The sequence below is a fragment of the Aythya marila genome (assembly GCF_965140915.1).
Source record: "Aythya marila genome assembly, chromosome: 1".
Classification (NCBI taxonomy): Eukaryota; Metazoa; Chordata; class Aves; order Anseriformes; family Anatidae; genus Aythya; species Aythya marila.
The window spans coordinates 174,627,483-174,633,066 of NC_139042.1; positions in this window are offsets into that span (position 1 = coordinate 174,627,483).

The window sequence follows — 5,584 nt, forward strand, 5'->3', positions numbered from 1 at the left end:
CCTTCCCACCGTACTGAGTGCACATGGTAGGTTTTCCACCAATTTATTTTTGATCTTTTTGTTGTATATAACGGAGAGAGCTTTATCTAACCATTCCAACTTTTTGCAAGGAATTGATCCACATGGATTTCTGACTAAACTGAAGATGTCCATTTTGCTCATTAAAAAAACGTCCACGTACGGGTAGTAGAACGATTTTTCTTACCACACTCCAAATGTTTACAAATGTTGCTCATAAATATTAAAAATTAAAAACCATCTTTCCAGAATAAAAAATAAACAGCTACAAATTTTATACACGTGGACACCAGCCAACTTAGATCTACAGCAAAAACAATCTAAAAAGCCAGTGGAAAAGTCCTTCCCCAGGAAGTTAAAATATGCATATGCATATTACATCAGACTGAACACAAATGTGTTCATGCACCAAAAAATAAAATAAAATAAAATCAGCTTCCTGCCATTCCGTAGGGGTGTCCAGGTCTCAATTTCTAAATGTTATTCTTTAAGAAATGAGAAGAAACCTATAGCACTATTCATTTTCTCTAGTACAGGAGTCCAGCAAAAGTAAAGATATGAAAGTTTCTATCAGACTGACTAGGACGGGCTCCTTGGCTTCAGGAAAGACCACTGTGCAAAGTATAATAAAGATATACACAAAACCCAGTTCTAGGGATCTCAAGTATATTGATCAAGAAGATGTTTTGGAAAAAAATAACAAATTGAAGTAGTTTTTGTAAATGCCTAAGTAAGCTCTGCCATCGCTTATGATAAATGCCAGATTATACGTGGGTTTAACAATTTCATGCAGATGAGTATTGGAAACCATTAAATACAAATGTAGATACAATCTCAATAACCTAGAACCTAAACTGCATGGTTCTCCTTTTTATGCTTCTTCCTATGTTTTGTCTCAGAGGAATCCTCAATTGGCCACTGTCAGGGACAAAGTATCAGATTTTTGGGGCCTTTTGTGGTACTGTGAAAAGCCATTCTTGTTCTTTACATAGATGTAGATGAAAAGTGTAATTTTAAGGTCAGTAGGTAGTGGTTGTTGCCTACAAAGCAGGATCCAATCCTCAAAATATTTAGGAATGCCAGCAATTTTCCAAAAAAAGAAGATAATACATACAATTTCACACAAGCATTTACAGAATGGAGATCCAATTAAAATATGCTTGCATTGCTATCAGTTTGCAGTATATTTTTTGGCAAGCAATGCTAACCTTGGTGGTTCACTGAGGCTTTGTTTTCCATCAAAGTATAGAGCTTATTGATCTCCTGACTTAGCTTGCCTTCTTTGCTCCATCCCTTACTCTAACTGGTGAAGCACAGAAGCATCTCACTAACTACACAAGTACCACAGATTTTTTTCCCTTTTGAATACGGTTCTTTCACAGAGCCTTGCCTAGAGAGCTCTGTCAATTTTTTTAAACTTACACTATTTTCAAGGGACCCACAAAAATGCCAGTGAGTTTTCCAAGATCTGAAGCATTATTTAGTTAGCAATATGCTCAAAGATCTGCTGACATAGTAAGTGGTACTGATGTACAGACTGCTGTAATTATGGTGAAAACATCTCTGGGAATCCAAATGCATATCTTAAGTTGTACTCTCTGCCACCAGCAAATAGTAAAAGGACAAAAATAGTAGCTTTTATTCCCATAAAAATCTTAAATAAAAAAAAAATATATACATGGGATGGCTCATAGAAAATGCTAGTTTCAGTTAATTAACGAATCCCATTCCCAAAACTTTTCTAGACTCATACTGAAAAAATGAAAAGATATACTTAAAAACTCATGTTAATTTCACACAGGAAAAAAATAATCAGTGTTTGCTGAGTGGAACAGATGAGTCAGGATTGATGGAGAAATGCTATTTTTAAGCCCCCTAAAAATGTTATGGAGTTAAAAGCATAAAATAAAACTTATTTTTATAGCAGTTGGCAATGTCCATTTAAGGCTGACAGTTTCATGTGGATGAGTAGTACTACATATCATATGCAGCACCCACTGTTTTGAGTTTTCCGCAGTGTAGCAGCATACTCAGATGGCTTTAAAACTCATATTCAGAATGTTTCCCTATTTTTGGTTTAAATCCAAGTTATAATTATAGTAAATGTACTATTTTTTAAAAGAATGCTGTTGCTTATGCTCTTAACATAGTGATTTTGTTGTTTTCATATTGCAAAACTGAAACTAGACTAGGATAAACACAGAGGGAAAAAATTAGGGCTTAAACCAAGTTTAATATGTAACTCCGACTCACCATCACAAAGCCCAAGAGGCAGGATATGCAATCCTGCATTCCTTACACACTCGTAATTCCTCTTGGCTTCAGTAGAAGTTTTGTTTGAGAAAGCATATAATCAAAACCTATAATTTCATTAATTGCATGCCACAGGCAGTCAATGTGAGGTAAGAATGAACCAAACTGGTTGGAAGGGAGCTGGAATCCTCAGCCCCATCTGCATCTTTCTGGACCACTGGGTCTACATGGAAGAGCTGTGAATCTTGTCTTCTCCACACTCACCCACACTTCCACCTTTCTCATGATCAACCGTGTCTGCCATGCAGAGGAGGCCAGGGTGCAGATGCTCAGTCAGGGTACAATACAGCCCTCAGGTCTCTGACACTACACTGCATTACCACCCTTCTGCAAACTCTCAGCAGGACCTAGGGTTTCACCAGATGCAGAATACAGTATAAAAAATTTTCTAGTATCCACACACAAGACACGGGCAAACTGAATGTTACGCAGCTTTCTGTGCAGATTGCTTTGCATACCATATTACATATTTCATTATATGTCCTTTGGGCAGTTTAGGAAGTATCATCCAAAAACCATGTGGACAGACTTGGCTTTTACAGTGTTACTGTACACGCAACTTTTCGATGCATACCATAAACATAAATTACTCTGCTGGTCATGTGCTACAGGTAGTTTGAAGTACTCTACCAGGTTTGTTTATATATGTAAGAAGAAACAGTATGAAACAAGAACCTCCCATGTTATAAAGGCCTTCTATTTGCTAAAACATAACAAAGAAAACACACTCACAGTTACCACCCACTCCTTTTTCTAAACACACACACACAAAAAAAAATCAAATCCAATTTTAAAAGAACTCGTTCACAGGCTGAGAGCTGGTAGGCCATATCAGAGTGAGAGGTGACCCTACAGTGTAGATAAAGCTGCAAACAGAAAATTGGAAGTGTACAGTGTATAGCTCTCCAGCTACAAAAACCCTATTGCTTTCCTGTTTAAAACCCAGGAACACTAGTTCACCTCTATATACATGTGAAGATAAGGCAGTTTCTTCAAGACCTAACTAAAGACTAAATCATACTTTATTTTACAACATCCATATAATAATATACCTTATTTTTGTTTGTCTGGTTCTGCTTTGTTTTGTTTTGAAAGTGTAAATACTCCTCCCTAAATGATTATATGGTCTTTCAGCAAGAGGAACCTAACTAGCATAGGAAGAACAGGACAAATCACCCACAGCTCTATATGCAAGAAAATGCAGAAACATATTTTTAAGTATTTAGAAAAAAAAAAAAAATCTTCAGCAGTCTTTAGTCTCCAAAATTGTGCAAGAAGTTCCTTCTTAACCATCCTAAGTGTTCAAACTTTGTCAGGAAGCTTGGAATGAGTAGATACGGTCAACAGAACAAAATAAAAGGGAAAAAAATGAAGATAAAATGATAAGGAGAGACAGAGGAATAAAGGATAAGGAGGTGGAAAGGGAAGGAAAAAATAATACTAAAGAAAAGGAGAAAGAAAAGCAATGTCCCAATGAAAACAAACGAATTGTTGAAACTATGGTGGGAGGAACTGATGAATATTAACTTTTATTATTCTGATTACAAAATATATTTCAAAATTGGATGAAACACATTGTATGTATGTTTTGCCAAGGACATTCTTGGCAATTACAGTCAGGAAAATTATAATTCAATCAGTGAGGCATTACTTAAAACCGCTTGAAAAAGTAGACCATTTGGACCATCAAACGGGCTAAATGGGTAAAGATTTTACAGACTCAATATTCCAGCACGGTGCGGATAGCACTCCGCATGGTGCACGCTGAGCCCTCCATAATGGAGCCATTAGATACAGAAATTGCCATTTTTCTTCCTAAATGTATTTTGCCAGTTTTTATTCTCATAAATGAGCGCAGGAACCTCATCGTGGTTTTCTATATACGAGGACAGTTCTGGAAAAAAAAAAAAAAAATCAAGCACTTGTACAGCGAGGCTGGTTTTTTTTTTCTGTCACATCTAACATCAGTTTGTGATTGTTGTTGTTGTTTTTTTCTGTAACTTCAGTTTGTAACTTTTCCGTGATGGAAATTGCACTGATCACGGCAAGCGGCCCGCACCTGCGATGGGGTCTGCATGTACTTTGTGTGCTGTGCTGGACTGAGCAGCGACCTGTGCGCAGCAAAACACCCTTCAGAAGGGTGCTGCTGGCAGTGCCTGCACAAGGTGCACCCAAAACATGAGGGGTTTGCCTCCTCGTTGGTTGCGACGGGAGCAAAACCCACAGCGGCGGGGTCGGCGCCACCTCCCTCACAAATACCGCTGACGGCTGACTGGAGAAGGTGGGCGACCCGGCTGCGGGGCACACCGTGAGGGGTTTGGGGGCCGAAAAACGCCCCCCAAGCCCCTCGGGTCCCCTCACAGGGCCCCTCAGCGCCCCCCCGCTGCCGGGCACCCGGCGGGAAGGCGCCGCAGCGCCCCCGCCCCCGCCCCGCTTCAGCGGCCGAGGGGAGGGAGGTGGGGAGGGGAGGGGGGCGCTGAGGGGGGAGTGACGTCACCCGGCGGATGGGGGCAGGGCCAGCACTGCGGGGATGGAAAATTTTCGGCCCCGCCCCCCGCGGGCCGCGCGCTCTGGAACGTTCCGCGGCGCTAACGGTCGCGGCCGGGCCTCGCGCCTCACCCCCCCCCCCCCCCCCCAACCCCCCCCCCTCCCGGTCCGCGCCGCCTCACGCAGCCCCCTGGGGGCCGGGAGCCCGGAGGGGCCTCGCTCCTCGTCGAGGGAGCGCCCCTGTGCGGGGCCGGCGCAGCCTGAGGCGCTCCCTGACGGGAATCCCAGCGCTCCCCTCCCCGTACCGCAAGCACCGACCCCACGGCGAGCAGCGGCCGCGCTTCGCCGCCCGCCGCCCGCACGCAGCCGGCCCCTGGGGGCCGGGCCGGGAAGGGAAGGGCCGGGCCGGGCCGGGCAGGGCAGGGCAGGGCCGGGCCGGGCCGGGCGGGGGGCGGCGCGGTGCGGTGCCGGCGGACGGCCCCTCCGCGATGACGCGGCCGCATTCCTGCCTGAAGAGCGGCGGCGCCCCGCGGGGGCCGTCAGACCGGCAGCGCCGCCGCCGCACTCGCACCGCTCCGCTCCGCCCCGCCCCACGGGAAACGCTATTCCTCGCGCCGCCGGCACCTGGGGCGAGCCGTCGCCCTCCTCCCTGCCTGTATTTATTTATTTAGGGGTTTCGCCGGCCGCTCGGCCCGCCGCCGCTGCTCTTTGTAGCGAAGGATTTGGGGTTTTTTTTTGCTCGCCCGTGCGAGGAGCGCCTGGTTGC